Raw genomic sequence first — 9,920 nt, 5'->3', positions numbered from 1 at the left:
CGGAAACAGATTCCTAATGGGGAGAATTCAAAAGTTCGGACTCGGGTCGGACTCGGGCTGAGAATTCTGGGCTCTACTACTTTTGCGTCAACTTGATTTTAATAATTTAATTGAGGAATTATATTTAAAGAAAAACAGACAGAAGCACTTTTAGTTGTGAGTTGCATTTAATAAGTGTTATTTTCTGGGCTGTTTCTGATTGTAAAATTATTACTTGATAATATTGTTTAATTTATTTAAATAATTTCAGCCTACTTTTGCGTCAACTTGATTTTAATAATTTAATTGAGGAATTATATTTAAAGAAGAACAGACAGAACCACTTTTAGTTGTGAGTTGCATTTAATAAATGTTATTTTCTGGGCTGTTTCTGATTGTAAAATTATTACTTGATAATTTTGTTTAATTTATTTAAATAATTTCAGCCTACTTTTGCGTCAACTTGATTTTAATGATTTATTTGAAGAATTCTCTTTAAAGAAGAGCAGAAAGAAGCACTTTTTGTTGTAAGTTTTATTAAATAATTTTTATTTTCTGGGCTATTTCTGATTGTAAAATTATTTGATAATATTGTTTAATTTATTTAAATAATTTTAGCCATTTAATGTTGCACATACGCTGTAAAAAACACTGGATTTACTTAAAAATATAGACAGTGCATCGTTTTTGCATCCCCTTTTTTTAGTAAGTTTTACTAAAAAAATGTACACAATGGGGCACTTAGTAAATCCAGCCTTTATTTTTTTCAGTGTATATTGGGGGGGCCTCAAACCAGCGTTAGCCCAGGGCCTCACAAAGGCTTAACCCGGCACTGGCTGTGCTATAGCTTGAGGTATTGGTTTGGTTTTTTCTGGTATTCTAAATATTGCCATTTAGAATTTATTTATTAAAAGATAAAAAGAAAAAAAGATTGTTGTAATATTTCTTTCCAAGTTATTTGTGTCTATGTAAAACACTGACAAATATACAGTCGCTAATTATTAATGCCATCATTGATTCTAATATTAAAACATCCTGCTTTATAAGCATTAACAAACTTTACCAGATTAACAACACTTTTCTGTAGTCTATATTTTATATATTTTTTATAATGTTTCCATCTTTAAAACACTGCTATAGTTTACATTAGAACACACATTTAATACATTTAATACAAACACTTCATATGGTTTGGCCAAAAAATGAAAGTGAATGTGCAGCTGAGTCACACCTAACAGATAAACCTGTTTTGCACACGACTCCTAACACCAGGAAACTACTTTTCAAGCGAGTGTCTCTCTCTCTCTCTCTCTCTGTCTGTCTGTATATTATTGAAATATGGCAGAAGCTCAGAAGTTCAGCTGTTCAGTGTGTTTGGATCTCCTGAAGAATCCAGTGATCATTCCCTGTGGACACAGTTACTGTAAGAGCTGTATTACAAACTGCTGGGATCAGAATGATCAGATGAGAATCTACAGCTGCCCTCAATGCAGACAAACCTTCACACCAAGACCTGTTTTATTTAAAAATGTGACGATTGCTGAAATGGTGGAGGATCTGAAGAAGACAAAACTTCAGACTGCTGTTCCTGCTGACTCTTATGCTGAAGCTGGAGATGTGGAGTGTGACGCCTGTACTGAGAGAAAATACAAAGCTGTCAAGTCCTGTCTGGAGTGTCTGAAGTCTTACTGTCAAAATCATCTTAAACAACATGAACATCTCTTCAATGACAGGAAACATCATTTGATGAATCCCACCAGACAACTTCATGAGATGATCTGCTCAAAACATAATAAACAACTAGAAATCTACTGTCGCACCGACCAACACTGCATTTGTTATCTGTGTACGATGGACGAACATAAAAACCATGATACTGTGACAGCTGTAGCAGAAAGAACTGAGAAACAGGTATGAACTGAAATCAGACACTGCACTAATGCTAACAGTAATGATTAATAATATGCTAAACCATGAATGTCATTATAGTAACATTACATACATATACGCATGCAGTTTAATGTCATATCTTTGAGGTTTTATAGTTATTTGTTATCTCACAGAGAGTTTTGGGAGAGCGACAGATAAAATTACATCAGATAATTGAGGAGAGAGAGAAGGAGCTTCAGGAGCTGAGAGAGGCTGTGGACTCTCATGCGGTGAGTTTTAAGCAGAAAAACATCTGCTGACAGCTTGAAGATCAGTTTGAGATTCATGACTCTCCTCCAGTGATGGAGATCTTTACTGATGTACCTGTAATGGATCTGATTGTAATGTTTGTCCTAACAGCGCTCTGCACAGACAGCAGTGGAGGACAGTGAGAGGATCTTTACTCAACTGATCCGATCCATTGAGAGAAGACGATCTGAGGTGATACAACTGATCAGAGATCAGGAAAAGACTGCAGTGAGTCGAGCTGAAGGAGTCATGAAGCGTCTGGAGCAGGAGATTGATGATCTGAAGAGGAGAGACGCTGAACTGAAGCAGTTTTCACATACAGACAATCACATCCAATTCCTACAGGTAACACAACTCTGAAATACAACACAGTGAACATTAGCAGGATCTCTGTGAGACTTCACTTCTTATATAACTATGATTTTAACTGGGTAGTTTTTATTTTAAACACTTCAAGAATAAAATCTAGGTTATGATAAATATTCCTCTGTGTATTTAGACTACTAAATGTGCTTAATGTTGAATGTTTATGTTCATTTGTAATGTTTTCTTCTTCAGGGTTTTCAGTCTCTGTCTGCAGCTCTTGAGTCTTCAGTCTCACACAGATTTACTCTCAGCTCTTTCCTCTTTTTTGATGATGTGAGAAAATCTCTCTCAACTGAAAGACAAACTGGAGGATTTCTGTAGAGAGGAGATAAAGGAGATATCTGGTGAAGGTAAAGAAGCAAATATTCATTTAATTTCAAACAACATCACACAAGCAAAACTGCTGTTAGAGTCTTATGGGGTGGTTTCCCGGACAGAGTTTAGGTTAATTTAAGAAAACCAAGCTTACAAAAAACTAGTGTGCATCTTGTCTGGGCGGCAGTGGTTCAGTGGTTCGTGTAGGTTGTCTACAAACCGGAAGGTTGGTGGTTCAATCCCTGGCTCCACCGGACCAAGTGTCGAGGTGTTCTTGAGCAAGACACCTAACCCCAGCTGCTCCCGGCGAGCTGGATGGGGCCTTGCATGGCTGACACCCCCGTTGGTGTATGAATGTGTGAGTGAATGAGTGAATGTGAGGCAAATTGTAAAGCACTTTGGATGGCCATTGGTCTATGAAAGCGCTATATAAATGCAGTCCATTTATCTTGAGACAAAACAATGACACTGAAATATTTTAAATTATGTCAGTACAAGGTGTGTGTGTTATTGGTTAATTATATTTCTACTATGGGAATTAAATTTATTTATCATTTATGTTTCAGTTACATATATCTCAGTTATTTCTGATGAATTGAAGACCAGGGAGGATTTCTTACAATGTAAGTGACTTTAAAAACATTTATGATTTATGACTTTGATTTATTTATATCCATTAGTACATAAAGAATGACAAATACAACGAAAAGAACAAAACGTTGATTATTTTCAATGTTTACAGAAATCTTTCAGTTCACATGTGTCAGAAACTCAGTCATTGTTAAAGAGGTGAATGAATTGAGTAAAATCAACGACTCAAAATCAAAACATCGATCTTTCAACATTTTTTCCAACTTATTACTTCTACACAGGAACTTAACCCTTATTTGTTGTTGGGGATTTTTTCATCCACTAGAGGGTTTTGTACTCTTAATTTGGCCACAACTTTCTCTCTGTTTCAACAAATTGAATGATTTTTGGTGACAAATCTTATATTCACATATATTTTAAGAAAATGCTTTGAATTTTTAAAAAAGAAACTCAACGATATACCGTGGGCAAATTTACTACCCTTTCGTGTTGTTAGTGGATGAAAACATCCACTAAATTCAACGGCTGTAAAAATTTATCAGATGAATATTTTTTCCAATTTTTTTTCATAAATATGTTAATCCACCTCAGTACTGATCAAAACTACCAAATCTTCACAAAAATTCCATGATTTTAACCCTTTAATTGCCAAGTTTATAGAAGGGCGTGTGCGGGAGAAGCGCACACTAAAGATCAACGTAATATACATTTTTTAATACTTTTGCCGGCCACCCTTTTTGTCATGAGCGGAGGACGGAACACATACCCCACACACAGAGAACAGCGACATAAAGATAGTGTTTTTCTGACGAATACAGTCAGTTCCTAAGAACATTTTTAAATGGACTATAAGATCATCAATATGAACCCTGAAGAATGAACTATTTTAGGCTAAACCTAATTGTACACATTTCGCTTCTAAAACTGCGCAGAAAACTCGACTGCCGCGACTTTCAAAGCGCCTTCCATAGATTTCCATAGGTTCAGGAATGCATCTCCATGCATTATTATTCTTTTAGTGATCTATTTAAAATCAGTTACGTGAATGTTTTCTGCCTTTCCAGATTAAAATGGTAGGCTATTCGTTTTTCGAATACATTTATTTATTTTTTGCTTCATGGATTTACTTGTAGTTGCAAATGCGACCTGTAAAATTAAATAAACGCACTCAACTGAGTAGTTTTATATAGCTACACATTATGGTTTGAAGATTAAACAATCATCTAAAGGAAGGGGCCCAAAATTCTGTCTTGCATACCCCCCTTGAAACTGTTCATTGCGCCCCTGTGTGTGTGTGTGTGTGTGTGTGTGTGTGTGTGTGTGTGTGTGTGTGTGTGTGTGTGCGTGCGTGCGTGCGTGCGTGCGTGTGTGTGTGTGCGTCATGTGCATGCGTATGTGTGTGTATGTGCATGAAAAAGAGATATTCTGTAAAAATCTTCTCTGCATTAGACATTAGATTTATGAACATCATTATTATGAACACATAAGTGTTTAGTCATTCCAACAGGACTTGCAGCATATCACTTGGTGCTCTCTGCAAGTTTGTCTGGAGGGACAGCAACTCATGCATGAGGGAGGTGAAAAGCTGTTTAGGAGAAGGCTTTCCTAGAAGACCTGGGAAAATCTCTGCAGCAATATTGAGGAGAGAGCATCACCCTCGCACACCAGTTGCTGCACTGGTGAGAGAGATTCAGTCTCCTGCAGCTGTCTCTCCAGACACAAATCCACAGACACCAGCAGGCACCAGCAGTCCAGGAGTGAAGAGGGGAACATGCAATTGGTGCAAAGAACAAACATGTCAGCACTTGCATCTGTTGTGGTGGATACAGTTTCTGATAGCACCAAGTGATATGTTGCAAGTCCTGTAGGAAATACTGAACACACACACCTGCACACATACACACTAAAAGTTAGTTTGATTGTTTAGTTCTCCATCCATCCTCTACTCTTGCTTCATTGTTTAATTTATTTGAAGTTGTTTTTGTGTTCATAATAAATGATGTTCATCAATCCGATGCAGAGAAGATTTTTACAGAAAATCTTTTTTGCACACACACACACACACACACACACACACACATTCTGGTTTCCATGTTTTGTGGGGACGTTCCATAGACGTAATGCATTTTATACCATACAAACTATATATTCTATTCCCCTTACCTACCCCATTCCTAACCCCAACCATCACAGAAACCTTTCTGATACTTCACATTTTCAAGAAACATCATTTTGTTTGATTTATAAGCTTGTTTCCTCATGGGGACGTCAAAATGTCCCCACAAGGTCACAAAAATGCTGGTATTCCTATCTTTGTGGGGACAATTGGTCCCCAAAACGTGATGATTACCAGGTACACGCGCACACACACACACACACACACACACACAAATATGCTTTTATTATGGACTTATACTCCATAAAACACAATGTACAAGCCAGAAATTAAGCTTTGTTTTTGCACAGGGCTACTAAAGGGTTAATAGGGCCACATGGTAATCAACAGTAAAAATGACTAATTTGACATCTTAGCAGGGGCGTGTCTAGAGGGGGGCATGGGGTGGCACCGCCCCCCTTGGAATATGATTGGCCCCCCCTGGTGCCCCCCCTCCAATCTCATTGGGCCAGCTAGATTTACTGTCAACCTGAAAATGCCCACCGCACTATTGGACCAGAGAGCTGTCAATCACTGTTTGATTTGAGACTCGCCCGAAGACAAAGCGAGCAGAGTAGTTGCGCGTTTTTAAAACAGGAGGAAAGAGATACCATGACACCCACCACACCATTGGACCAGTTGTCAGACACCCACCACACCATTGGACCAGTTGTCAATCACTGTTTGATTTGAGACTCGCTCGAACGCGAAGGCGAAGCGAGCACAGTAGTTGCGCGTTTTTAAAACAGGAGGAAAGAGACATCACGACACCCACCGCACAATTGGACCAGTTGTCAATCACTGTTTGATTTGAGACTCGTGCAAACGAGAAGGAGGGCGCCCCGCCACAGACTCAACAGCCGCCACAGACTCAATACTGGCACAAATCAAAAAGATTTTCCATGATTACCATTTACATTTTATTTTACTATTTAAAACGGCTTCATGTGCTTTTGCAAGCACTCAGCAGCGCCTCTCTCTCTCTCGCGCGTGCACGCTTTCTCACTGCTGCGTGCGGAACCTCGACAGTGCCTCTCTGACACTGAGTGAGGGAGTTAAAAGTTGGCGGTGTTTTCCACCTGGGTTCCTCTGTTGTCTTTTCACGTAAAAGTTAACAGCCAACAGATGTTACTGACAGAGAAGACGGTTGATCGAGTATTATGACTTAACGAAAGGTTAGTGTCCCCCCCCCCCACACACACACACACCAGTTCTCTGTGTACGAGCTCTCTCTCTCCCTCCCTATGGTGCGGTATGCGCGCGCACGCTTAACAGTATTCTCTGATATTTTTAAATTTGCGCTGAATTGCTATACGCGATTTACAATAACACTATCACTCGCATTTAAAATTAAAAGCGCTCATAAACACAATCAGATGAGAAGAGCAACCCTGCATGAGACACACAGGTAATCCGAAATCACCTCGTATCAGCTCTTCAAATGTAAATTGTATCAGACAATGTCACATTTAAATTAGGATTCTAGCAGTATAAAGTAACAGCTGGTTGGATTAAACACGAGGTGTTATTGGGTCGTGTTTAGTCACTAGCTTAAACTCTTTCTTGTTGTCTGACAACAGAACAGATAATATGTAAAAAATAGCATTCAGTTGTGTTAAAATACAATATAGGCTAATAAACAATGAAAGTCAGATCAGACAGAGTAGAAAAACAAAATCCTGATATGTAAGAATGTTAACTAATACCAGCTACACGCAATGTACTTAAAGGAACAGTTCACTTAATTTAAATGGTCATATACATAAACTTGTTTCAAACCTGTATGAGTTTCTTTCTTCTGCTGAACACAAAAAAGAAAAGAGTTAAGAATGTCTGTAACCAAAATCAGTTGATGGATCCCATTGACTTCATATGTAGGAACAAAATAACATGCAGTCAATGGGGTTCATCAACTTTCTGGCTACTAAGATTCTTCAAAATATTTTATTTTGTGTTCAGCAGAAGAAAAACTCATACAGGTTTGAAATAACTCTAGGATGAGTAAATTATGACAATTTATTTAAAGTGAACTATTCTGAACAGAACTGTTGTTTAATCCATGCAAAATACAAAAAATTAATACCATCTATATTAGAGCACGTGGCATTGCACAAGAACCATGCTTAATATTTTCTAAACCAGTATTTATTTTCATTTGAATTTTTTGATTGGCCCCCCCTGACTGGTTCTTGGTCCCCCCTGTGCCCCCCCATTTATAAAATCCTGAAATCGCCCCTGCATCTTAGCAAAAGGAAAAAACACCAACATTTGAAAATGCATGATAAAAAGGTGTCATAGCTCTGCAATCAAAAAATGTGGCTATAATGGAAGTCAATGGGGCAAAAACAGCCACTAACAATACATGAGGGAGAAAAAAATTAAAACTGATGCTACACAAAAACTAAAAATGCTTCAAAGCCAATGTTTTAACCAATCTTTGGCATGCCCAAGTCTGTGAAAAAGGTTTTAAATCCAGTTTACAATCACTTTTTATATTGAAAATCGGTCATGTTGTGTGTGTTTTTTCCCCAAATCAGTGACACACCTTATAAACTTGGCAATTAAAGGGTTAAAATCATGGAATTTTTGTGAAGATTTGGTAGTTTTGATCAGTACTGAGGTTGATTAACAGATTTATGAAAAAAAATTTGGAAAAAATATTCATCTGATAAATTTTTATAGCCGTTGAATTTAGTGGATGTTTTTTACAACACGAAAGGTAGTAAATTTGAACAATGCACAAGGGTTAACTTTATTTTTATATGCCTTTTTTTTACATAAAACTGCATCACTGCTAAAAACTCTAAAAATGTAATGATGGCATTTAAACAAATATATTTATATTTAACAATCTCAAACCTAATAATAACTGCGTAGAAACAAAGTAAATAAGTGCGCTCTGAAGGAGTAAATACAAATATAGAAATGTGTAGGTTTTGGATAAAAGCAATAAATCTGCAATGATGATTTTGTTAAACTGCTGCAGTCATTTGTGTTTATCTTCACCAGATTTCAAGCAGTTCACACTGGATTCAAACACAGTAAATAAATTAATTCAGCTGTCTGATGGGAACAGAACGGCTACTAACACTGACACAGACCATCAGTATCCTGATCATCCAGACAGATTTGATCACTGGTGTCAGGTGTTGTGTAGAGAGAGTTTGTGTGAACGCTGTTACTGGGAGGTTGAATGGAGTGGTGATGTGTTTATATCAGTGTCATATAAGAGCATCAGCAGGAAGGGAAGGGGTGATGAGTGTGTGTTTGGATATAATGATCAGTCCTGGAGTTTGTGCTGTGATGACTCCAGCTGCACATTCATTCACAATAACAAAGAGACTGATCTCCCTGTAGTGTTGAGCTCCTGTAGAATAGGAGTGTATGTGGATCACAGTAAAGGATCTCTGTCCTTCTACAGCGTCTCTGATACAATGAACCTCATACACAGAGTCAACACCACATTCACTCAACCACTTTATCCTGGGTTTTGGATCATTTCAGGTTCAGTTAAATTATGTAATCCAGCAGTGTAGATGACATAAAGATTCTCTAACTAATACTGTAAACTTTAACTATAGAAAAGAAAGAGAAACAATTCCCTGCCAGTGACGCTTTCCTGAAGAGTAAATCTATTATCCAAATGATTGCACTCTTACCCAATTTATAAAAAAACTGAATCAAAACAAATTGTTTTGATAATCCGTGTATTTTTTTATCATCGTTCTGAATCTGATCTTTAACAAAATCCCTTTACAAAAATGCAATTATTTCAGCTTTTTGTCCAAAATTTGGTATTTTTAAAGACACCTACCCATATTTAAGAGGTTGTAAAAGAGAACAAACGAAGATAGGATAAAAAAAATTCAGTTTTGTTTGTTTATTTGTTTGTTTGAAAGCAGATTTTCTGTTCTTTCATTTGATATATTTGTATGTTTATATATTTTTAGAAGACAATTTTTCTGGAAGGCATTTTGTGAAACTTTTGTGAAAATCAGCCTAAAAAATGCTGGGCGGGATGAGATTATTTTAATAAATGATAATGTTCAATTCAGGGTTGTAGGGGTGATTGGTATGGAATGTTTTTTTGGTCTTTTTTAAATTAATTAATTAAATTATAAAATAAAAATAAAATTGCAAAATATGTCCCAAATTTGAAAATTAAATGCTAAAATAAAAATTAAAACATTATTTCATTTTCATTTTTAACGTGATGAAGCATCATTCCGGACAAATTAAAAAATAAAATTAAATTTATGATTTGACATTTCATTTTCAATATAATCTTGAGTCAAGACTGACAATATTAAAATAAAAAGGCAAGCTTGAAAAGGAA

At 36.7% G+C, this 9,920-nt stretch overlaps 1 pseudogene; it reads left to right on the top strand.

Moving 5' to 3' along the window:
* Positions 1-1,287: 1,287 nt before the first annotated feature.
* LOC141362074 (E3 ubiquitin-protein ligase TRIM16-like) lies at positions 1,288-9,597 on the top strand (annotated as a pseudogene).
* Positions 9,598-9,920: the final 323 nt, after the last annotated feature.

Source organism: Misgurnus anguillicaudatus, chromosome 25, assembly GCF_027580225.2.
Source record: "Misgurnus anguillicaudatus chromosome 25, ASM2758022v2, whole genome shotgun sequence".
NCBI lineage: Eukaryota > Metazoa > Chordata > Actinopteri > Cypriniformes > Cobitidae > Misgurnus > Misgurnus anguillicaudatus.
The sequence above is the reverse complement of the archived record's forward strand: the minus strand, read 5'-3'. Positions and strand labels throughout refer to the sequence as shown.